This window comes from Canis aureus, chromosome 16 (assembly GCF_053574225.1).
Source record: "Canis aureus isolate CA01 chromosome 16, VMU_Caureus_v.1.0, whole genome shotgun sequence".
Classification (NCBI taxonomy): domain Eukaryota; kingdom Metazoa; phylum Chordata; class Mammalia; order Carnivora; family Canidae; genus Canis; species Canis aureus.
Window position 1 is genome coordinate 44,017,371 of NC_135626.1, and position 26,687 is coordinate 44,044,057.

Here is a 26,687-nt window from a genome sequence, read left to right on the forward strand (position 1 = left end):
GTTTAGGAGTCTTCCTTACGCAGAGTTGGAGATTCCTGTGTGTGTGTGTAATGCTTATTTCCCCCCAAGCGAGCAAATGCGTCTTTCCGTGCAGTTTGTGCAAACCTCTGAAAGGCGGCCTGGAGTCGCCAAGCTGCCTAGGCCGATCTGGCTCGTATTCGGGGCGGCACACACTGGGGGTGATGTGTGTGTGTGTGTGTGTGTGTGTGTGTGTGTGTGTAGGGGAGGTGAAACCGACAATTGAAGGAAGGTCTGCGCGGGTACCCACTTCCTAGCCCCATACCCTCACATGGCCCCTAGGAGGTGCTGGTGAGATGCGCTGGGTTTTGCAGATGCGTGCTTAACCCTGCCTCAGCGAGCGCGCTGAGCGAGAGCCTGAAATTAAGTGTTGAGCAAGTTGTGCATGCGGTGTGTCTGCTCGGGAGAGCCAGACGTATTGCTCTTCTGTTGCACTTGCTGAGATTATCCAGCACGCCGAGCCCTGTAGCCGTCTTGCCTTTTAAAACCCCGTATGTGGGAATAATGCCTCTCACACTTACAGGGGCCTGGGGAGGGGAGGGGAGGGGAGGGGAGGGGAGGGGGTTGGGAGGAAGTCTGTCTTCTTTAATAGTTATTAAGGAATGTATTACTTTTGGACAACTTGAGTTGACTCTGCAAAATAGATGGATGGATGGATAGCAACCCAGGCTGTAGCCCAGACCTAAAAACGTGGAGACAGCCACGCTAATTCTATGTGGTCAAAGGAAGGAGAATGGGTAACATCTCACTCTGCCCCAGTGGGCTTCTTCTGAAATGTGTTTCTGCATGGATTTCTTCTCAGAAACAGGTGGGAGAGGTCCGTTTAATCCCTTAACACATATTGGGCCTAAATGGAAAGAGGAAATTCATCACTTTATGTTCTCTTCTTTTATGATGAATCAATCCGAGCATCTGTAGATGGCTAAGAATTTTCCAACCCATGTGAATTCAGAGAGGCGGCGTTCTTATTTCCAGGTAATGAGCTCTTTTTGAAAATCAGTCATCCAGAAAGGGCTGCCATTTCTCCGGAAGGTGGATTGAAATTGTTTTATTGTAATGTTTTGCTCTAAATAAGCCGAATGCGCCATAGGCCGAAATAGTTTCATATAATAGAAGAATCTTTAAATCTTTAAAGAAAAGAAAAGTTACAAGATGATGGTTGGTCGTGTAAATTTAGTTATGGCAGGGGGCAGATAAATATATATATCCTAATCTTTCTTATCAACATCCCTCCTACCCACCATGGGCTGATATGCAGCAATGCTTATTTCTTGAAGTAGAAAGTCAGAGCAATATTGGTTATTGCAATAAGCAGCTTCTCAGCCTGGATAGAAGTTTTGCCTTAATTACTTAGCTCAATTAGGAAACATGAAGGATTAGGTTTTGTAAGTAAATGAAACTTTGTAAATGCATGATAGCATCGATTAACTCCACTGCTTCATGTTATAAAGGGAAAAAAAATGAAATGTGCATTTTAATTAATAGGTGACTTTTCATTATGCCCCTATTAGGAAAATTCTAGTGTTCCAAAGCATTCAGTACTTTTGGGAGTGATGCATGATACAGATTTCTCTAGTCAGAATCTCTCTTTTTTGGCTGAATCAGTCCTTATTTAGCAAAAATCCCCATTAGTTTTGGACACCAATGCCGTTGGGTGTTGGGATCCATCTGTGGATTAAATTTTTCCAAGGAAATGACAGTCGTGCTCTTACTGGTTCACTCCACAGTAACCACCTATAACATTAGAGCCAAATATTAGTCACAATCTAGATCTGCAATCAGATTATGAATGGTTGTGTGACGCAGAAGGTGATTCCTCCACCAGCAGCACAAATCTTTCCTTTGCACTTATATAAATATCTCTAGCAATTAGATATATTTTCAGACTTCCATCAACCATATAGGCAGTCCGATTTTACAGTGATGAGAAATGAAAATCTCCTGTCATTTGCAACTGCTTGCTATTAAGAACCCCTTACTAATCTTCACAGTAATAATTAATAGCAATAAATAATAAATCAATGTCAGATGAATTTAAAGGGCAGGCAGGTTGAGTCTGCAATCTGCGGCAATGAGGACCAGCCATGGGCTATGGTATTTTAAGGCGCTGAACGTAATCTTACCAATGGGACAGCAGCCTTGGCAGTTTCACTTCCCGTACTGGTAAGATTTAATGTTCATATGAAATTTAATAAATGTATTTGTTGAGTAAATACTTTGTACCTGAACTGTTTGCTGGGTGATATGGGAGACTTAAGAGCCCTGGGTGAAACCATTCCTTCCCTCTGAGAATTCACAATCTCTCATTGAGAAGACAAGCAATGCACAAGTGAAATCAAATGGCCAAATGACAGCGTAAGGCAGCCTATGATTGAAGTGCTAAAATCGATCATGCAAGGGAAAAAAAAACATTCCTGGAGCGTTTCTGAGTTGTGAAACCAACTAGAATTTATGGGCAAGTTTAGAATGGAGGGTTTACTTACTATGGATGAAGCATTACCGTGTAGGGATAATGAGTTGTGTTAAGGATGCTAAGAGTGTGCCAGAAGACAGGATTGCCTCTTCATGCAGTTTATGTCCCAAAACACCTGTTAGGCTCCCAGATCTGTCTATATACATGTAATTGTGTGTACAAATTAGAAGCTGCTTCTAAGAATGCTACACGTCTCTGCCTACACAGACACCGTTTCTTCTAGAGCAGTGGGCTTTATTGGTCATTTGTTACCACTGTAACACACAGTGCAGTGATGATGCCTTATTTTTCTGGCATACCTGGGAATGCAGCATATCGCATAAGAGCTTTTTCTGACTAATTGGTATTTCTTTGTGGTGGGAATGATCTTCTCTAATATACTGTATGCATCCTCGAGCTCTATCCGATTGCCCCTGGAACACTCTGTATCTCTCTCAAGTATAGCATGTTTTGTTCCTCTCGTGCTATTACAGCTATGGCTCCCTATGTTTTTTGCACCGACCAATAGTGAGCTTTTCAGGATCCACTGCCATGTCTTTTATCTTTATACCTCCATTGCCTTGCACACAGCCAAAGAAATACATCAGTCTGAATAAATGTCAGTAAATGCAGGGTGGAATGAAAGCAACAGTATTTTTGAGTATACTACGACTTTTGCACGGTGACTCAGTATCATTATAATAAACACGAGCTATTTCATTTTTACCTGCAATAGAGGAGGACTGTCCGGGTACGCTAAGAGTAATGTCTTCAACATTAAATGACCAGAAACTAAGCTTATTTAAGTCGTCTGTTTGCTTTCTCTCTCTTCTTCACCAATGACAGCCTTCACTTCTCATTTTTGCTTCTGCCAAATATATCAGGCTGTCACCATGCTCTGTCTAATTTGTTGATTCTAATCTGCACTGTACTGAGAAATTATATAACCAAGGTTGCTTTAAAATATATGTGAAGTGAAAGCAAATATAATCTAAAGGGCTTAAGGTGGCTATATATTTTTGAAATAGTATGAGCAGATGCCAAATTTGGAGTTACCTTGCTTTTTGGCTAGTTTCCTTTTTTTGGGTAAAAAAGCTTCAGGATATGGATTTCTGACATCTATTTTAGCTTCTCAGAGCATTTAAATGGTTTAGTCCTTGCATTTACTGTGCAATAAGTAGTTGAGGAAGACCTCTGGGTAAGGGAGGTAACTTTGTGTCTGCAAATATGCATATATTTATATGTACATGTACAACAAAATCATGCAGCCATTTATTCAGGAATCATCTAAGTACTTACTGTGTCCATTACTATGATCTTTGCTTTCTATCAAATATGTTAAAACCAACAGTAATAAGTGGGATCATTTGTTTTTTCATTCATACTTCCAGAGCAGCTGAATTATTATTTAGCAAATTACTCTTCTGTCATGCTCTGGAAGACCTTACGTATTTTGTGTGGGTGAGACAATTACATTCTGAAAATGCTTTATTCATCCAGACCCCCATTACCATGGCTCTTAACACGATGATGATGATGATGACCATTTCATCTGTGTTGTCTGTGGCACATTAGCTCCCTTAGACGTAATGAGCCTAAACTAAAGTCTCCGTTCATTCTCTGTTAAAGTGGATGGCAGCTGCTTAGGTCAGGTAACCCTGCCATAAGATGCCTGCAACTTGACTTTTTCCAGAACTAACAATAACAGAAAACAACTTCAGACAACCAAAGTTAGTCACTGCTGTAGGCATTTCAGGAATATGCCACAAGATACAAAGAATATAGAAAACATATTTTGAGTAATGTCAATGATATTGTCATGTTATTTTATTTTGTCATGTTACTTTTGAAAGAGAGGGTGCATACCCTCATGTCCAGGGTTTGGAATATCGGCTTTAACAATTTGTGTGTGTGGTCTTTCAAGTGTTGAGTATGTGTATGTAGGTCTTTCTTTTTTTTTTATTGTCAAAGCAACTATGGAAAATGCATAAGATAAACATTAAAAAATGTAGGTGGATGTAGGAAAACACCGAAAATAAATCCATATCCCCACCATTGTGAATACTTTGGTGTATTTCTTCCCTTTTTCCTATCTTTTTGTTTCTATTTTTTTATCTTTATATATTTTTTATACTTTTAGGATCAATTGTGACATACTTTTTGATACATGAGTACCATACCTTTTATATTTAAATATTTGTCATGCAATTAAAATTCATTTGAAGGCATATGTTTTCATGTTTATATGTATTTGTGAGCCAAACTTTGATGAATCATCACCTATTCTGATACCTTTCTATTCATTTTTGGTTTATATTTGTATAAAGATACATTAACTCCTTTTGTAGATTGTTTATCTTCATCTCCTACTGTTTTGTTAGGTTTCCAAATGTGGAATTACTAGGTCAAAGGGTGTGATCTCCTGAAACTTTTTTTTTATTGCCTTCTTTCAAGTGAAATCCTGATGCACTGAATTTCAAGGATGTTCTAAGTTATGTGATCTTGACAGTGGTGACGGCATTGCACAGTGGGGAGAGTTTGGGCTTTGGGTCAGCCTGATATGTGTTTGTGACATTGATCCAGCTAGCTGTAAAAGTCTGTTATAGGGATTAGAAATAATACAATAAAAAAAATGCTTGCTACATAATGAACACTTAGGCGGTGGAATTATTTACACTAGCTCTTGCTGCTACTAATGATGATGAGGTTAATAAATAGAATAACTTAATTGGGGAAGTAAGATGTATTCAAGAGATATTTATATGTAATAAGCCTTTAAATAACATAGCAATCTGTTGCAGTGCCTGCTTAAGTGCGAAAATCATAAACGAAGAGGTAAGTATCTGAGGAGTTTGGGAACATTTTATAGCTGTGTCGAAGTATGGGTTGGTGTTAGAGGGAGAAAAGCAGAGTGGATTTTCCTGGTGATGGTCAGCATTTGAATACATTCATGAATAAAGAGATTTTAGGACTGAACATCAAATTTGGGCCAGATTTTAGACTCTTTAGACAAGCAGGAGGAGTGACACTCTATTCTTTAGAGAGGGGGCAATCTGCAGATGAGTGAATGCAGGGCTAAAAGATGTGAGCAGGACTGTTAGGACACTGATCTGATTGTCATTTCTCTCCGTTGCCTCTGGCTGGAGTCCTCCCATGTGATCTTGGCTTCTGGATTTCTCTTCATATGATTTCCCAAATCCCAATTTTAATTTATAAGGAAATAGAGAAATTCTGTCACAGGGAAGCTCCTCATGTGAGTGGAAGCTGTTGATACAGCCTCTAAGCCTGCTCATTCCTTCCTCTGCTTTCTGCAGAGTACAACTTTTCATGACATCGGTGCTCAGACAAATCTAGAAATCATAGAATAAGGCTGATAATTTTCACAGCCAGTGACTAATCCCCCCCCAAATTATTCCTACGCTGACTGTAATATATAAAATTTGGCCCAGCACTCCTCATACAAGACCTTACTTCCAAACGTTTGACTTAATTCTGAGGCTTCACTGTGAGAGACTCTCTTCCATTTTAAAAATAAATTTGGTCAGTATCGGAGGAGATGACTGATGGTTTCCTCCTTCATTGACTTGTGTTCTGCAGGTATAAGAACCTTCATTGGTCCTTGGTAAATTTATCTTTTCACATTCAAAGCCTTATGTATAAATTACAGACAACTTGTGTTATAACTATGCAGAAATAAAATGCTATACCTCATTGTCACCGATAACATTAATGACTCACGATAACAGGAAAAATAGCATTAATAACATTATATGATTATTAAAAAGAAAACCCAAGTTATGTTAGTACCCATTTTATAGGTGCTTACTTGGGTATTTTAATGTACTAATTGGGATCAAATCCAGATATTTCTTCTCCTCCACTTGGATCTGAGCTTCATCCAGTCCATTCTAAATGTTAAAGAAATTCAAAGGAATGATTACTGTAAAGAAGCATTTCAGAAAATTGTTTCTATGATTAGCAACAGAGAAACTCTGAATTTATTTCACAGACTTAAATTCTGTCACAGTGGTCACAGTGTTGCAGCTTCTGATCTTCTTGTCAGCAAAGAAGATCTCATTTTAAGACTTGTATTTATGCTAAATCTATCCCTTTATGTGGTTGGCATAACTGAATTGCCAAATTTTAGCAGGCCAGGAACTGATGCTATAAATAATGCCTTCTTGTCACCTCATTGTCATCTTCCTGCATGTAAACCGAAATACAAAGACCCCTTACTGTACCTGTGAAGTCAACTTGGAAAAAAAATCAACTAAGAGAGCTAGCTTTCCAACTAACTGATATTAAACCACTTATACGTGTTAACACATGCAGTAATGCTTTCCAAAAAGAAAAATCCTTGAAAACTAATGAGGTATTTCCCGCTTGGGCAAAGGTTAAAACCCAAAGCTATTGTTCTTAATGCCTATTATTTTTATATAAAAATATAGTGCCTCCTTAGTACTGGATTAAGAAAGAAGGGATGTACCTAATAAATTAGTTGGCACAAAGCAAACTCAAAGTGCATAAAAGTGAAAATGCACACGCACACAGAGCTCTATCTCTTGACCTCATGGTGTCATATCTGAAAACCTCACAAGACGTTGAAGATGGTTCAAGTTTGATTTGTAGTTACTTAGTTGTGACAAAAGAGCTGTAGTCAGCTTTGAGTCTCCAATTTCTCGGCAACTTGCGTTCACGATTCTGATTTTATGGTGTTTAAGAGTTCACTCATATTTTACAATTTGCAATTTAAAACATTATCTACTCACCCATTGCACACATATTTCTGATGCATTAAAATATGAAACTTTCAAATCAGATAGTGGTGACTCTGTCAGTATTTTCCAAAAATAGAATAATCTATAAAGCTCTGAGGCTACACCACTTTAATCTTTCTGCAAAATGCTAGCTAAGTACACATAACATAAGCAGTTCTTCCCTTGGAGTAGCACACGGTAAAAGTGTGATTTGTACATCCTGGCAGAGAGTATCTGAACATCTACTTGGTCAAAGCATTATTTAGCACAAAAGACTTTGTCACCAGTGCCGTATCCATAATGTCAAAATCCAGGCAGTATAATGGAAACGTCTGCAAGTCTCCTTAATCCTGGGCTCACAATGAATCGGTGCTCTTCCCTAAGTGAATTAAGCACAGATATTAATTCACTCTTTTCTTTGTTCTATCTTCTTTCCTCATGCATTGCTCGCCTTGGTTCATTTTTCCTCTCCACGATCCACACGTTATTTCAAATCCTACAAGAAAAGGGGACTCAGACATAGCCAGTGATCCAGGCAGAGCACTTATAATTATATTATTAACATTATTCAGCATTTGATTCATCTTCGGAAATGCAGTTCAGGATCTGCATGATTCCAGCTCCACAGGCTCCATTACAAAAGCACAGCCTATCAAAGCAACTTGCCGGAAAAGCATCAAGCACACTTAATATAAAACCAACCCATACCCTGCAGGCAAAATAGTCCAGTCGGCATAAAATAAAAATAAAATATAAAAACCGTTTTTGAAATTGTTTTTTTTTTTTTTTTCCCACAAGCATTTCTCTGTAAATTGACTTGAAGGCCATGACACAAAGCCCAAAAATGAAAGAAAGAACAGGGGAAAAAAGGAACCCACCCCCCCCTTCCTGCCACAGACAGGTGTCCTGTTCTTTCTCCTGTCTCCTGAACCCTCTTCGGAGTCTCCACGGCAAGGAAGGCAGCCTGCCCTGCAGCCCTGTTGCAAGCAACATAGGGACTGGAGGTCTCTCCTACAAGCCCCCCCAACTCCACTGAAGACCCCCTCAGACCAAGAAGACTTTTTCTCACAGGAGAGTTTGAGAGAGTCTATGAGTTCATGCTCGAAGTGAATTTCCTAATTTCCTCTCTGGGCAAATACCAGGGTATTTATTTCTCTTACGTAATTTCCAGGGAGTTCGTTATGTGACCCGACTTCTATTCTGTTGGTCTACTGAGGGACCTTACCGTCAAACGGTCACCCTTGGTGAGAATGTACCCAAGAACTGATCTATCACTGCAAAGGAACTTAACAATTCCTGGAAGGAAAAGGGTTAAGAGCCAGTAAAAACAGCATAAACTTACACATGACCTAGTATGATTACACTTTTATTCTCTTCCTTGCAAGGAACAACAATGACAACATCCATAACTAATGCTTCTGGTCTGAAAAACCTTTTCAACAACTTTCTGGTTCGCAAGGATCTCTAGGCAGAGAGATGTACTTGCTGGTGATTTTTCTTTCAAGAGGATCTAAAAGGTTTATTACATCATGGAAAAATAATCTCAAGTATTGGGAGCAGGGAGCAGTCTTGGGTGATTGGTTTGTGATGGTCTGATTCTGGCTGACACGTTCTAGAATTAGGACTGTTTTGTCCTGATCTTAACCTAAGTGTGAGGAAGATGCATGGTTTCAACAGCCAAAGGACTTGGCTTCAGAAAGAATCCTGAGCAGAGAAAAGCCACAGCAGTGGCTTAAGTTTAAAAACAAAACAAACAAACAAAAAATGGTCCTGGAGAAAAACAGGGAGCATGCATTTGTTTTCTTTCCTTTAGAGATATCTGAGATCAAATGCTCCAAAGAGTGAATGAGCTACATGCTGCAGTCCTCTGGGTCCTCATCCTGCAGTGGAAGCTTCTCTACCTGAGCTCTCTATAGAGGGTCCAGGTGAGGGTGATTGAAAGTGGGCGGAACTAACCTGCACCACTCAGATCCCTAACTCAACCCCGCCCCTTCCCCATCCCAACAGGCTCCTTTCCTTTTTTCCCTTTCTCCAGGAATTTTCCATCAGCTGGAAGGCAGGGACATCAGTTGTCACACTGATGGGAGATGTTGCACTTTTGCACTTGGCCATGGCTGCATCTGGGTGGCCTTGTGTTTGCCTGTGGAGCCCCCGGATACTAGACGGGCCAGCAGCAGCTGCTTGGGACAGGTCCTCCCCATGTCACTCTGTTCTCTTCCTCCCCTCTCCTCCTCCTCCTTTGGGATTTGTACACAAATGTCTCGAGGAAAACCTTTATGATGCTTCTTGGCAATGGAACTCAAATATCTAGATGGGCACATATCTGGAAGAGGTGGTCTTGGGGAGTTTTCCATACAGTAAATTGTTAGAAGTACCTAATGAAGGGCTCAATTACAATGAAAAATGTAACAACCTGGGAAGAAAACAAATGAGACATTTTGAGATAGCGTTACTGGGAGATTTTTTCCCCCTAAATATCATTTTTTTCAAAAAACTTGATTCCTTGTGGAATTTTTTAAAAGATTTTATTCATTTATTTGACAGAGAGAGAGAGAGAGAGTGCGAGCAAGCAGAAGCAGGTGGAGCAATAAATAGAAGGAGAGGGAGAAGCAGGCTCCCTGCTGAGCAGAGAGCCCAATGCCATGAGGGTTGTGGGGCTCCATCCCAGGAACCTGGGATCATGACCTGAGCAGAAGGCAGATACTCAACTGACTGAGCCACCCAGGCTCCCCTCCTTGGGTAGAATTTTATTTTAAAATGCCCTTTATTTTGTTCATGAAAACAATACAGGATTGAGGATTTTGATGGGAGAGTATGTACATCAAGAAAACGAACCAGAGCAAAGATATATGATTGATACATCATATGCAAATGTCCCTCTATTACAAGACCCATAGAAAATGAAAACTTTTCTTCTGAAATCAGGGACTTCCTGAGATTTTAAATCAAGGAGGTCACCCTTTCCACTGACTGTTCTGGACCAGGGGATCTGCAAGCTGCAGCCCACAGGCCAAATCTGGCTCACCATCTATATAGCTCCTGAGCTAAGAATGATTTACATTTCTTAAATGTTGGGGAAAAAATAAAAAATAATAATATTTTGTCACACTTGAATATTTTATAAAATTCAGATTTCTATATTCATTAGTAAAGTTGCAGTTGGAACATAGCTATGCTCATTTGCTTACAGATTGTCTATGACTACTGCCTTTGTGCTATAACAGCAAAGTCGAGCAGAAGACACAGAGGCCATATGTGGCCCACAAACCTTAGAATACTGACTCTCTGGCCCCTTACAGAAAAAGTTTGCTGACCACTGATCCAAAATACTGCTATGGGCATTAGGCCAAGTGGAGTAAAAAGGGTGTAAAAGCCATTCCTCAGCTCTCCTACTAGCAGACTGAATACATTTAATTGTAGCATTTATTTAACTGTGGGTACCTCCTTGTTAAAAAGGAAAGAAAATGCTCATAGGTTTATTTTTAGGATTAGCTATATATGGATTATAAAATGTATATTCAAACAATAAGTGTTTTCTGTCTAAACTAATATTTAGTTTATTCGATATTTTGATCAGATTCACTTACTTGTCAAAATTAAGTGTCTTTCAAGTAGGCTCACAAAATAAAATTAAGGTTACTCTTAATATAAATCCTTAGGAGCACTTGGGTGGCTCAGTTGGTTAAGTGTCTGCCTTCAGCTCAGGTCATAATCTCCGGGTCCTGGGATCGAGTCCCGCACCAGGCTCCCTGCTCAGTGGGAAGTCTGATTCTCCCTCTGCCTCTGCCTCTCCCTCTAGACTCTCTTTCACTCTCAATGTCTCTCAAATAAATTTAAAAAATCTTTTAAAAAATAATATAAATAATTTAAAAATTAGTAAATGTCAAAATTGATTCTATGGAGATTGATTTTTACAAATCCATAGATAGCCTGTTTTATGCTCACAGATACATAAGGGACCTGAGAGTCTGTGAAACTATCAGACAAGTATTTCACTTTGAGTTGCTTCAACTCAACAAATGTTGAATTTGATCTCATTAGCAATCATTAAGTGTTGCATATAAGAGTATTTAGTGATTGAAAAATATCTTAAAAATAAATAATAGAAGAAAATATATTATATTAGAAAAAAGAAATTGCATCCTGGAAAATGTTTAAGGACTCTGAATTTTGAATGCAGATTGTATCATATGATTCCATTTCTTTGAGAAAAGAAAAGCTTTAAGTTTAAATCAGTTTCTGAATCTAAACCTCTTTCTATATTTGTCTTCAGCGCTAGGATTTGGATGTGGTAAAGAAGGCACTACACACCTCAAGTATGAACTTTAAGAATTGCAAAAATAAAAACAAAAAACCAGGAATCAAGATAAGTAATAGTTTAAATGCATATTTTTTTAAAAAATATGATATAATGCAAAATAATCCATGATAAACAAAATAGGCCAAAATTGTTATGCAATTCAGATTTGTTGGAGTTCCTGCAATAGAAAAATTCAGAATATCAATATATCAAAAAATATAGGCCTATTTCTCTTACATGTAAAAAGATGGGCTCTCTGCAGACCATATGCTGGGTGCCTCCCGATATAAAATTTAACAATGACCTAGTAGATGTGATTATAACTTATTTTTATTTTCTTGTAACTGTGTATTGGCATTTTCTCATTTTTATCCAAATACTTACTATTTCGTAATAAAGAAAAAAACCTAATACACCGTATAATTTTAAGACTAAAATGAAGATGCCATTCCTTTTTATTAGAAGTTTGTCTTCTTTGTTAAGACCAAGACAGCATTTTGATCTTTCATTTGCTGAGGTAACTACAAATAATACTGGTTAAATGCTCTTCCAGTTCACACAGACTTTGCAATCATATTTCTGTACTCATTAGGGAAAAAAATATTATATCTGTCTAGAAGCACAACTAAGTCATTTATATAATCTCTTGTTCTTTAGCTGTTAAATGAGTGAATGCAGAAATAGTTCTAAATCAATGTAAGTTCACTGGTGAGGCTAGGGGAAATTTCCTCCCTGGGTTTCACAAGAAAAAATAAAAACCAGAATGCACATTTTAAACATAATTCAACGTGCACCTTTTACCAACCCTGCCTCACAGAAGGCAAATACTGGTCAATTCCTTCAAGGAACAGAAGTACAACATCATCAAGACTTGTTTCCAGTATTTTGGGATGCAATTCTAAGAAATTAATTAATAATTAATTAATAGGAGTTTGGTCTTTTCTCCCTACACAAAACTAGTCACGACTGTAAGCCTCATTTAATCGTATTTTGTAAGAGTTACCTTGTTTGTTTATTGCAATATCAGAAACTCAATATTAAATAAATAGAGCTTTGGCCTTCTGCGTATTTGAATATTTCCTTTACAAGGGAGAGAGACGGGAACACATCCTATCATTAACTCTCCTGTCTCTGGTTTGTCATCACACTGTTAATAATATGAAATGCTAAACCCACAGACTGACCCCGAAAACCAGATTCTAATGTGAAAATCTTCCTTTAAAGTAGTGATTTCCAGTGAGCTTGTGCCTGATAGGTTTGTCACCTGACATTAATTTTTCGTAACCCAATTAAATAGTAGCATAACAGCTGTGCTTCCATAGAGAACAATTAGCCATTCAACATGTTGCATGGAGAAAAATTTCAGAATAGCCTACAGGAATCAATTAAAGAAAAACGCAACAGGGAGAAAAATCAAATGTGATCCCCATGGGATTTAAAAACTAATAAATTGTTGTATATCCTGAGAAATTGTAGGAAGAAAATTCATCAAACATCAAAAAGAAATAAAGCCAGCCCACTGATTTCAGAATCCTGAGTTTTCAGATGGAATTTTGCGTTTTCAGAATCTACTCTAGTGAGATGGTAATGATGATGCTAATTCTCTCAAACATTATAAGATTCCCTCAATCCTTTATATTTAGTTTAATTCTTTTTTATTTTTTAAAAAGGGATGTTAGTGATCTTTGGGGTTAAATATTATTCATCAAAAATCCATGGATAAAAATCAATCCGTGGATAAAAAATCTTATTTTATCCTGTTTTTATTGTATGAACTTGGAAGAGGGGGTTGAACAAGATTTTTCTTACGATTCTGTCCGAAGTTATTTTTCTGTGATCTCTTTGGCCAAAGTAAAATGGCAGAAATTTTACCTTATATTATTGGGCCTCTTAACTTCCTCTATGAGAAATAAAATTGTTATAATCTCTTTTTAAAACTTCCGCATGAATGTAAGTCCTCTGAGAGTCATATTTAATTTGAATGATTAAGATGTAAACACAGTTAAATATGAGTTATTACCTTAGTTCTCCGTTGGCCTGGGTGGTTTCAGTCCTGTGACATTCAATATGACATCAGTATATATTTCTTCTGTTTGTTTTTGCGTAGTTACTTTAATCTGTTGATCTCTGAAGGTTGATATAAAGGTGCTGTTACTATTATTACTATTTTGTCATCATTATCATTATAGTTTCCAGTTCAGAGAATGTTAAGCTAAAGACCAGCCCTTTCTTTCTTCATAGCCAATAATTGTGAGTTTAAAAACCATAATGTTTTGTATTTCCAACACAATGTTCTTACAGGATTATGGATTTCCTTCATATAGTCTCCCGGAAAAGCTAATTAGATGGCAGCTATCATTGCAAACACAAAAAAATAAGAAGATAGTGCATTTGTTGCTTTCAAGAGTGTTTCCTTAGTAGTTACTTGTAAATAAGCATTCTAACGAGCTTTTCTGACCCTCTCCCTTTTTTTTTTTTCTTAAGATTTGATTTATTTATGCATGAGAGACACAGAGAGAAAGTGGCAGAGACACAGGCAGACAGAGAAGCAGGCTCCACGCAGTGAGCCCGACGTGGGACTCGATCCCAGATCCCCAGGATCACGCCCTGGGCTGAAGGCGACGCTAAATCGCTGAGCCACCCGGGCTGCCCTTTGACCCTCTCTCTTATTTATATGTTATGATAGTCAACCAATCCACCGTAGCAACCCAATAAACAGCAACTTTAATATAAGCTAAATATAAGTACAACCCTCATCCAAATATTACAGTTGAATTTACAATGACAACCACAAAATATGCATCAGAGTTTTGTTTACATCATAAATGCCTCTTTTTCAATACCTTTAGGAGTATACATTGAACATTTTTCATTGATCAATACAAAAATCCATGCCCTGATATATGCCCAACATAGCTTTACAAATAGTTAATGTGTTCATTGAAAAGCCCATTGTTGGACTTGAATCCATCACCCTCCTTCTTTACATTTACAATGAAAAATCAACTTCTCTAGTTTTTATCTTCTATTGAATGATTGAAATTCACCTTATTAGATTTTAGCATCACTTAACTACATGCTCTGTAATAGCAAATTTTAAAAGCATGAAAAGTAAATTCAAAAATGAAATTTAGGGACACCTGGGTGGCTTAGTCAGTAAAGCCTCCAACTCTTATTTTCAGCTCAGATCATGATCTCAGAGTCATGAGATCGAGCCCCCCATCGTGGCTCCATGCTGAGTGTGGACCTGCTTAAGATTTTCTCTCTCTCCCATGCCCTCCCTGTCCCCTATATGCATGCACACTCTCTACCTCTCTCCCCTCTATAAAAAAATAAAAAATAAATAAAAAATCAAATTTAAAAGGACTTGGTTGTAAGAGCATGTCAAGCAATATCCCAAACCAAGGCAGCACCAAATCCCTCCTCCTCCTCAAAAAAAAAAAAAAAAAAAGGAGTGGTTGTGGAAAAGGTTCATTGGAGAAGACATTCATAGCAATCCAGGGTACATACAAGGGGATGGGCTGACTTTAAGTGGAAAGACCAGTTTTGACATCATACGCAATACATGGGGGAAAAAAAAATCAAACCCATGGATGGAAAAAAATAAAAGTCAAACTACCATAAAGACAAACAAATGTTTGATTAAAAACTGTGTCCCTCAGTTGATTGCTCTTTAGCTCCAGCACCAATGCATAGCAGCCAGGTGGCCGCAGCTCTAGAAAAACCCCAGCTTCAAACAGACTCTGATTCTGCAGCTCGAGTACTCAACACAGCCTCTTTTACTACACTTTAATACCACATCCTAAAAAGCTTGTGAAATACTATACAGACCCATGGGCCAGGATGGAGTCCCAACACACTTTACACATTTGCTTTCGACAGTTGGTTGTAATCTAGGACCAAACACAGAGAGAGGGAGAGCTAGCACGTTGAGTCAGAGGCTTTTTTTTTTTTTTTTTTTTTCCCTCTTCAGTATATTCACATGGTCAGATGTTCTTTCTGAACCAAAATGGTGATCCAGCCATTTCCTTCTAGATCTTCACAATTCGTGTTTCCATGACAGGTAAAATTAGTTATCCCTTTGATTAAACTGTGTGAGTGCATGTGCCACTTGCTCATTTCAAAAGCTGGGTTTTTGAGGTTGGACAGAGGGTTTTTGGGTGTATTTTTTTTTAATCTGGATTTTTTTTAAAAAATTGGTAAATTCTTGGTAAATTCAGTTTTATGGCAAATGTTATAACAGAGCCCCGCTGGCTGATGTGACTTTAAACATGGTCACAGGCCTCCGAGGGACTTTGGGAACACCTGACAACCCCATTAGATTTTCCTGGTCCATTCACACTCCTGGGCTCTGAGAGGAGTCCTGAGCCATTTCCAGCTCCACCCAAACCTCCAACATACGCTTCATTCTTGGCTGACTCCCTTGCTCCTCATCACACTGAGAGAAATGGCAGCAGAGAGAAGGATACCTCTTCACCCTTCAGGTTCCTGCACGCATCCACATGGTCATCCCCACCTGGGTATGCTGCCCTCCCTCTCGTGTCTGCTGGGGCTGGGGTGTCCCCCTCCCTCCACTTGTAGACTGGGCGCCATCCCTGCTCATCTATTCAAGGCCTCTTCTTTATTTATCCCCTGTCTCCTACATTGTCTATTTTTTCCTCTCTATGGGATCATTCCCATCTGCTCATAAACATGCTGAACTACCTCCCACTAACAAAAGAAAGAAAAATACAAAGAAGGAAATTTAAAAAAAAGGGGGGGGGGGAAGCTTCCCTTGACCCTATCCCTTTCTCCAGCTGTTAACTTCATTTATCTCCTCCCCTTTTTATCAAAACGTTTCAGAAGATGTTCCTGTCTTCTCAAACCAAATTCTCCATTGAATCCCCTTGAGTTGGCCACACCCCCCAGGCATTCTTACCACCCCCCCCCCATCAACTCTGTTTCCTCCCATTTGACCTCCAAGAAGTATTTGACAGTCAATCATTTGCTCACTTTTTTTACTTGGCTAAGTAACCACTCATCTCTCTTTTCTCCTCCCTCACAAGGCAGCTTCTTCTTGTCTCCCTTTAATGACTTCATGAGCTTCAACCCACCATACTGCAATGCCCCTGGCTCTTGGATCATACTGTCTCCTCCCCTACTGCCCCTCCCTGCTGCCCCCCACCCCCACCCCGCAATCCCACTCAGTTCTCTGAGCGACCGCTTGCAAACCTGTACTTTTATAGACCTATCTATGGAGAGGGCTTCCAACTTTCCATGCTCAGGTCTGACCTCCCCCAGCTCCAAACCCACATACACAACGCCCTACTGTTTTCTCTGCTTGGGTACATCCAATAGGCACTTGAGATGCATCGTGGTCAAAACTGAACTCTTAAGTTTTTGCTTCTCCCCCAGCTCTCAAACTTGTTTCTGCTTCAAGGCTTCTGCACTGGCTTGGAACTCTGTTTCCCCAGATAGCCACATGGTTTACTTTCTCTCTTCTAGATTTCTGGGCAATTGTTACCTCCACTGAGAGGCCTTCTTTGACTACTCTACCTAAAATGGCACCCATCCCTCTCTGCACAGGTATATTCCTTTACTTTTTTTTTTTTTCCATAGCAATTTATTGTGCCTGGCATTACATTATGTTTGGTTTGTTTGTCATTTGTTCATTTTACCTTTGTCTCTACTACTAGACTATAAGTTCCTAGAAATATCATTTTCTTTCTGTTTAGTTCATTTTACCTTCACAATATCTATGAGTGACCAGATATGAGGTAGGTGTTAATATATGAATATATGAATTAGTGAGTGTTAGAAAAATGAGGTATTGCAATGGAAGATTTTTATCTCACTGACTGTATTAATTCTAGCCCTGGCAAATAAATAGATGGATGATAGATGAATAGACAGATACTAGATAGGTAGGTAGATAGAAAGATAGATACTAGATAATGATAGATGATAGACAAGTAATGGTAGATAAATAATGATAGGTAGATAGATAGATAGATAGATAGATAGATAGATAATAACTGGGTGATAATAGCTAGGGGATAGATTAAAAATGATAGATAGATAAGAAATAAAGAAAGAGAGGCAAGGAGAGAAGGAAAAAGTAAAACGAGTCAAAAAATAAAGCCACGGTTTAGAATGAGGATTATTGTTCATAATAAGATAGAGATCATTTTGGGTTCTTCTACTTAATAACTGCATGAGTCTAGGCGGGGCATTTCCTGATTTAGCATTTTATTGATACAGTTGTGAGAAGAGGTACATGGGAGATATTTCTGTTTTAACATTCTATGAGCTACATCTCTAATTTACAGTGACATCATACCTCTAAGTGAGGCAGTATTGGAACACGATGACATGGACTTGAATATTAAGAATGGATACTTTTTTTTTCTGACAATAAAAATAGAGATGGGCTACCATGCACTGGCCATGTACTCTGTGCTAAGTATGGTCTTACGTGCTTTTGCATGCAATGAGTCATTCAGTTGTCACAACAGTTGTGGGAGGTAAGTACTTTTACCCCTATTTAACAGATAAGGAAGCAGAGTTTGAGTACTTTGTGCAAGGGCACACCGCTAGAAATCCACAGAGCTGGGACTCAAATCTAGGCCAGAAGACCTGGATTTCAGTCTAAATTAAATGAGAAAATGTAATAGAGAAAGAGAGGTGTGGAAAGACTACCATACAGAGAATGAGAATCAGAGATTGAAATAGGAAATTGATAGGTAAAAAGAAGACAGAGATATAAGAGACCAACAGTCAGATGAAGAGAAAATGAAGACCAGTGTGCTAGCCCAGTAATGCATCTGTGAGAATTTGTTAAACTGGTTCTGTCTCTGTCTCTCTCTTTCTCTCTCTCTCTCTCTCTCTCATTCTCTACACACCCACTACTTATAATGAGAGATTTTTGGAACTTCATTTTTTTCTAATAGTTTCATCCTTGATAAAAGCTGTAGCCTTGATCAAACAAGCAATGAGAATATAAATCAGTGGCCGTTACATTTCTGAATTTGGTACAAAATATATTATTTCGTCCCTAGTAGACAAGTACTCTGTGGGATGGTGGCCAATCCTGTCTTTCTCTGTTCTTCACATCTGGATGCTGACCTAGTGGGATTTAGAAATTTAAAAAAAAAAAATCATTTAAACAAATATCACAATTCTTTGAAAAGCGTAAAACTTACGAAGTTGTAATATATTTACAAAGCAAATACTCACTATAAAAACTGTATTTTTTAAACTGTTCCTATATATGCATTAAAGTAGTTATTCTAATCTAGTATTGGTGATTGATACCTAAATTTTGATTGCTTTCTTTTACTATAAATAGATTGCTGAATTAATAATTAGATTCTCAATGGTCATGATCCAGACTTCCATGTCTATGTTTGCAAATCAAGAATGGCAACCTACATGAACTTCAACTTCATTTAAAAAAAAAAAAAAGATTTTACTCCTTTATTCATGAGAGACACACAGAGAGAGGCAGAGACATAGGCAGAGAGAGAAGCAGGCTCCCTGTGGGAAACCTGATGGGGGACTCCATCCCTAGGGCAACTCCGGGATCACGACCTGAGTGAAAGGCAGATGTCTGCTCAACCACTGAGGCACCCAGGTGCCCCCATCTTCTTTTTTCTAAAGATTTTATTTATTCATTAGAGAGAGATAGAGCACAGGTAAGAGAGACCAAAAGAGAGAGAGCAGGCGAGTGAGTGAGCTGGGGAGGAACAGAAAGAGAGGGAGAACTAGGCTCCCCACTGAGCAAGGAACCCCACAGAGGGCTCAATCCCCCCTCCCCCGCACCCTGGGGATTATGACCTGAGCCAAAGGCAGATGCTTAACTGACTGAACCACCCAGGCACCCCTCATCCTCTAAATATGTAATTCACATTGAGGTAGCAGAGGGAAAATCTAGTACATGGAATCCATACCTACACCAATACCATTTGTTGCTTTTCACTGTATGCTAGTTTCTAATTTGAGTGGTGCCCATTATATTTTATTTACAGTCCTTGTTGGCAATGTGCTTCCCAACTTATTCTTCCAAATATCCTCCCATAGTAGTGGGGAGAGAATAAAAACTTAATCGATTTACTTCATGGAAAAAACATGTGTTCTCTTGTGACCACAAGGTGGCACAATGGTGACCAAGAATATTCAACATCCTAATAGAATTGCAATTACCAGAGGCTTTTACATAATTGTTATTATTAATACTGTGTCTTATTATCAGTACGATATTTCAGAAGACCAACATACCATCTTAGCCTTCGGTGAAAAGATAAAGTGCTTTTATTTATTTTTTTTTATCATCTTCCATCTGCCTGCAAAATCATCAATATTTTGCTTTTTCCCAACCCCCAAATCCAGGAAGGACAAGTAGGTGTGTAGATCCTTCGTTTAATAATTATCCAAAATTTTAAGACAAAGAGTAATGACTTAAATAATAAGTTACATGTCTGGAGAAGGATAAACCAAATTTTATATTGTTTGATGTATATGATGTTCTCAATTTAGTTTTAGTCATTCTGTGACTATTTTAAAATTAATCTGTAATATAAGAATACAAAATTCAGGTTCATTATTTGGAATTTATGCTTTCTCTGGTCCTACACCAGACACGATATTGGGAAGAACACCCAGGAGATTCCAATGTGCCGTCCACTTAATTTTATGATTGTTTGATACTAAGAATAGACCATCTCTTCTCATGCTTGGGGTAATCACAGACCACTAGTGTATAGGAAACAAGGTGCAATCATAGACAGTTATAGTTATTGGGAGGATAAAAAAGAGCGGCCACTTTTGCCCAACTGGAAACATAACACAGGCCGACCAGATGCAGTTGTTTAGTTTTTCACTACGTAAATCACCAATCTGAAGAAGCAACTCTTAGTAGTAATACAAAGGGTTAGTAGCATCCTTCACTGAAAATTTTTTCCTCAACTTCCATAGATCAAGTGTTCTGGCATTTCACAAATTTTAATAGCACATTTAATACCCTTTGTGAGTTGGTCATAAATTTAGGTGGCCCTCATGAGAATTCTAATGCTCTACTTTAGTTACCACATTTTTCATGTCACTATTTGCTTCCTGCCATTGTAATTATGAAGTAATAATTTATCTTTTTTTAAAAAACAATCAGATGTGTATCATTTTTAAATTCCTCAAATTTTGCTATTTACACTAGATCCTATTTCAGAAAAAGTAATGTCAGACCTGAGAACTAAGTTCAACAAATATTATTGTAGCTGAATTGACCATATATTATCACAGTAAGTAAAAAAGGCACATTACAGTTACACATTAAAGAAGAATTTTATTGGGGAGCCTGGGTGGCCCAGTCTGTTAAGTGTCTGACTCTTGATTTCGGCTCAGGTCATGATCTCAGGGTTGTGAGATCAAGCCCAGAGTCGGGCTCCATGCCCGGCATGGAGCCCACTTGAGATTCTCTCTCTCCCTCTTCCTCTGCCCCTACCAAAATAAGAATTTTAAAGAAACAGAAAATAACATGAAATAGACCTTTCTTATAAAATTCAGTTAGTACAGTAATCATGAGAATAGGGAAGACTGCAGTGAATTAGGTACACTAATAAAAAAAAAAAAGCATAAAAAGCCAACAAGAAATGAAAAAGAATCAGGGTGAGAAGTAGAGGAAGAGAAAATCATCACATTTTGAGGTTACAAGGAATCATGGAGTAACATAAAGCAACATCCCTGCCGTAACGCTCAGAAACAGTGGACCAGGGAGGTTGAGTAATTCCCTGAAACGGCACAGCTAATTTGTGGCAGGGCTGGCATTAAAATCAAGTACTCCTGGGGTCAGGAAAAGAATACGTCTAGAAAGTTGACTTTAGACATCAAGATGAAAACCTAGCTAATTAGAAAAAAAAAATTGTGATAATACATGATTATCCCACAGCTGATAATGTTTTTGTTTTCAAATCTCTTTGAAAAATGCTACAATTGGAGTGCCTGGGTGGCTCAGTGGGTTCAACTTCCAACTCTTGATTTCTGCTCAGGTCACCATCTCAAGGTCGTGAGATCGAGCCTCACATCAGGCTCCATGCTAGGTGTGGAGCCTGCTTAAGATTCTCTCTCTATATATACCCCTCTCCACTCCCTGTCTCTGGAAAAAAGAAGAAAAAGAAAGAAAGAAGAAAGAAAGAAAGAAAGAAAGAAAGAAAGAAAGAAAGAAAGAAAGAAAGAAAGAAAGAAGAAAGAAAAAAGAAAAGAAAAGAAAAGAAAAAAGAAAGAAAGAAAGAGAAAGAAAGAAAGAAAGAAAAAGAAAGGAAGAAAGGAAGGGAGGAAGGAAGGAAGGAAGGAAGGAAGGAAGGAAGGAAGGAAGGAAGGAGGGAAGGAAGGAAGGATCTACTATTACTGATTTTTTGAAGGAAAACAGGGAATATTAGTTTTATTGAGCAGATCCCATGTACCTGATAGGTATATGCCTTTAAATACATACGTATGTAGGTACATGTGTGTGTGTGCCTGTGAGCATCCTGGTACACACTTCATGGCCCTCAAGATAGAGACTATTATCTGCATTTATACTCATGCAGGATCGAACTCAGTGACGACTACAAAATTGCCTTGTTCACATGGCTGGCAAGGGGCACGGCTGGAATTTGAACCTACTCCTGTCTGATTTCAAGTTCGCAATCATCCTACTACCGTCCATCGTTCATTAGAGAAAAAGGATCATTTTTCCTTCATCCCAGATGAGTTTGACACACTTCTCTTCTGGCACATGAAGCTTGGTTCCCAGTCTTCCGGGTGCTCCGCAGACCCACGGGGCCCACGCATCTTAGGCCAGCCAGGGTTTCCAGGTTCAGTTAGTGACAGCTCGACTGGGTTGGGATGGGTCATTTTTGGATAATGAGCCTGCTACTCCCAGAAGCCCTTTAATTTGCTGGAACAAGTTGAGAAGTTTGAATACAATGCATGATATTATGACATAGAGTGGTTCAATAGTTTCTTTTTTCTTTTCTTTTCTTTCTTTTTTTTTTTTTTTTTTTTTTTGGTTCAATAGCTTCTGAAGCTGCTTGCATGCAAAGCCCAGTTGGCAGTTTCCACAGGACAGCCTCCTGTATGATCTGCAGTCTGATTTTTTCCTTGGTTTGGTACTACTCACGAAGCCTTCTGTGTATAGGAGTAGAGCTGTATTTTTATTCTCATATTCTCAAAACACCATTTTACCGAATCCTGAATGCCTCACACAATGGAGAGGAAGTGTGGTTTACATAATCCAAAGTGGTTGGGGCAAAATAGTACACAAATCGTTTACATTTGGATGGGAAGAACTTCCATCCCTTCTACCAAATGTTCCTTTTAATTTCTTTTGTTTCTTTTTTCTTCTTTTTTTTTTGGGGGGGGGGAGAAGGGGCTTAAGTCAACATCAAGTGCCAAGGAATGTGAATTCATCGACAAAACACTGTAAGAGATGAAGAGTTTGCCGCTGACCACGGCAGCCTGCACTTTATTAGCACTCGTGACGTGCCAGGTACTGTTGTGAGCATCTTACAAATGTCAGTGCACTTAATCCTTGCAGCAACAGGGAGGTGGGTTCTCTTGTTTTCCTGGCTCCATAGCTGAGAAAACTGGGGCCCAGAGAGCTGAGGTAAATTGTCCACAGTCACACAGCAAGAAAATAGTAGAAATTTTGCCTAAACCGAGGCAGTCTGGTTCTTAAGCCTGCGCTCTTCGTGACAGCTGAATGTGGCAAGAAACACTCTAGGGTTGGGGAACTGAGAATCAGAAATGTGGGGCTCCTGGGTGGCTCAGGCCATTAAGCATATGCCTTTGGCTCAGGTCATGATCTCAGGGTCCTGGGATTGAGGCCCATGTCAGGCTCCCTGCTCGGCAGGGAGTCTGCTTCTCCTTCTCGCCCCCCCCCCCCCCGCTCGTGCTCTCTCTCTCTCTCTCTCTTTCAAATGAATAAATTCCAAGAAAAAAAATAAAAATGAAAAATGCTACCAAGGTTGCTCCAAGTAGCACAGTTGGTAAGATGAGCAACTGCTGTCAGCCCAGGTCTATGAAACTCTCTCAGGGTGACCCCCTTTCCTTGTAGGTCCTGCCTCAAAAACCACAGTGTCCATTTAATGGATGAAGGATCCCACTCCACATTGTGTTTATTCTCTAAACAACACCCTGCTAGCAGACTAAATGTTCTTGCTTCCAAGGCAAAAGGCCTGGTGACACTGGTGACAGTGGATTAGTGCCCAGGGGTATGCCCCACTGTGCATTAGCATTGCCCTGAAAAGGCGGGGTAGAGGGGCGGGAAGCCTTTTTTAATACAATCATTTTTGTTTGATTCTTGGAGAAGATTATCCTCACTCATCGTGGCTCTTACTGTGCTGTTTCCCACATTTTTTTTTTCCCTTGCTCACTCTCCAGTCTAAATAATCAATGACCAATTAACAGTTCAGTTCAGAAGAAGCACTTCTAGAGAATAATGAATGGGCTTCTATCTGACCAAGGGCCTTGAAATGATCGCTTTTCCCATCTCATGATAACAGAATGAAAACAGGGTCAGAAGCGCTCATCGCCTGTTCAAAAGAGCCCTGGGCATCCATAGTTAGGTTTTCTTCCTTGGCCGCCTCTCCACGGCCGTGTCTCTGTGGGCAGGTAACCTCTCAAAAGTTGGAGATTTCCCATGCCCATGTGGCTCAGTGGTTGAGCATCTGCCTTTGGCTCAGGTCGTGATCTGAGGGCCCTGGGATCGAGTCCCGCATCAGGCTCCCCGCAGGGAGGCTCCTTCTCCCTTTGCCTACATCTCTGCCTCTCTCCCTCTGTGTCTCTCATGAATAAATAAAATCTTTTTTTAAAAATGAAATCAATAAAAATTTTAAAATGTTGGAGGTTTCCTCATACATAAAATAGAATCCGAGTTAAATGAACTGATACCTACCTCTCTGATGTCCGCAAAGTCTTTGGTTCTGGAACTGGCAGCTGGCAGAGGCTAGCTCTGTCCTTAACCTGTCCCCTGCTGCTGGCCTCCCTTCCCCACGCAAGCTGGTATCAGATGGGATCAACAAGTCCCAGAATAAATAATCGATCTCCAATGTGTGCTTCTAATTCAAACAAAGAGCCTTTACCCACAGTGCATGTGACTGAAGTATTTGATGTGGAACTTGTGATAACTTTCTGTAAAGGAGTTTTCACAGGGTCGAAACCTCTTGGGGATCTTTCTGTCTCAAGTTTAAGTTACTTAGATAGTGATTAAGGATGTTTTATAGGCCCTGGTGGCAAATGATAGCATAGAGACAAAGCGTCCCTTGGCCGTGTAACTTAGCAAGGCTTCGTCTGTTTGGGTTTTCATCCACTGGGCTTGCTGAAAACTTTAAGTGATTAACCTGTTTCTCTGCAGCCTGCAGAGGCTCCAAAGTTTGCATCAAGGGCCAGATCAGGTTGCCTTTTTAATTTAGAGGACCCTTCATCTCAATCCAGCTGCTTTTTTCTTGGGATGACAGATAGCCTCTAGATAGAGTATTCTTTTACTTTGCGGTATTTATAAAATAGCATAAATCAATGAGACCAAACAGCAAAAGGCAGTAGTTTATTTAAAGATTTTTTTTTTCACTTGCTAGGTATTCAGCAACTAAGAATCTATTGAACTTCAGAACGTCCAGCCATGTCTACTTAAATATCCTGACTCTGTACAAAAGATCCCAAACCACAGGCGTGGCCGCTCCCAGGGAAGGGAACACAGGGATGACCTGATGGGACGGATGCTGCTTGCCCTCAGCCAAATGTCATAACCCAGCCACACAGTCATAGGAGGATTGTGTTAAGTTGTTTTAGAAAAGTAGGCTCTATGCAAGAACTTACGATTCTGCTGATCCTAAGGGTTTTTTTTCCACTCAAGAAAAGCTCCAAAGCAAGACAGACAGACCAATGATAGTGCCAGGCAACACTTGGATTTTGCCTTTTCAGGAAAATGGAGGCCTTGCTTGCTCTCTCTTGCCCGCAGATTCATCTGAACTGAGTCTCAGTTACCAGCTTTCATTTGCAAAGAGCTCATATACCAGAGAACTTCTGCAGAGAATTTGCCAAGCACCTCCCTGTCTGTTTTGTGTGTGTGTGTCATCATCCCTCCTTGTATTCTGTATGTGGTGCCCAAAGTTTTTTTTTTCTTTTTCTTTTTCTTCTTTTTTTTTTTTTTTTTTCAGAATGTAGGTCACACTGCTTATTTAAAAATGAAAGTGAGAGAGACAGGGAGGCCACGCCAAATTTAGAATTGAGGGAGGGCTCTGTGATTTATAGGTACCAAGGGTGTATAGGGGTGGTTTCTGGGAGTCCACAGGTGACGCTTACCTTAAAAAATAAAAACAACAACAACAACAACAAATAAAATAAAATAAAAACAAACAAACAAAAAACATACAGAAGGGCTTATACACATGCTTACAGAACACTCAAAACAGAAGAATCAGTGTTTGCCATGGATGGAACTCATAGAATAATTTAAACCCAGTAGAATTTAGTGCCTCATTATTTAGGCCCAGAAAATGGACTTCACATGTATCCTGGCCAACTCAGAAGTAGTTCAATACAAATATCTAAAGCAAGGATCTAGATTTCTTGGTGTCTTTAGAGTCCACTTGAATAAATTGATGCAGTTTGGTCTCCCTGGGGATCTGAGCTGAGTATTAGCAGAGTTTTGCTTTTTTCCCAAGCTGGGCAGTGCAGGCTTGCCTGAGTCTGAGTTTCCATGGGTTTCAGCCGCTTGTCCTAGTGAAAGTCCTATTGATGTGATTCCAGGAGAGGGGGAGGAAGGAGATACAAGGCAGCCCCACAACAGTCCTGGTCCATTTTTCTTATCAAGGTCACTCAGCCACAGTGTCTCACAGGGATTTCCAGGCCCAAAGTAAGTCTCTTGTGTTTGTTTTACAAAATTGTGGCATTTCCTCAAGTCCCCAGAAAATATGTGCTTTCCACAGAGACCCACTCCATCAAATGTCAAGTACAAGTACGAGCTGGACTCATCAGCACATCCCTGTTTCCTTACTGGACTGTGTTTCCCGCTTGCTGTTCAGTTGACAAATCATTTATTTCACTCATGCAGAAGAAGTCCGGAGATAGGCCATCCAGGGCTGTCCTTTTTCCTACTTTTCTGACGTCCCTTGTAAGGGGTGTCCTTGATTCCCTCTCTCTCTGGATG

At 39.4% G+C, this 26,687-nt stretch overlaps 1 long non-coding RNA gene across 3 annotated transcripts in view; it reads left to right on the top strand.

Moving 5' to 3' along the window:
• The window catches only part of LOC144286758 (uncharacterized), a 180,153-nt gene that overhangs the window by 1,006 nt on the left and 152,460 nt on the right, over positions 1 to 26,687 (top strand). The window contains exon 2 of one of the 3 annotated variants that reach the window (XR_013354715.1): positions 17,012 to 17,092. The exons of the other annotated variants lie outside the window; for them this stretch is intronic. This is a non-coding gene — a long non-coding RNA (uncharacterized LOC144286758). The remainder of the gene's footprint in view (positions 1 to 17,011; positions 17,093 to 26,687) is intronic. 3 annotated transcript variants of the gene reach the window in all.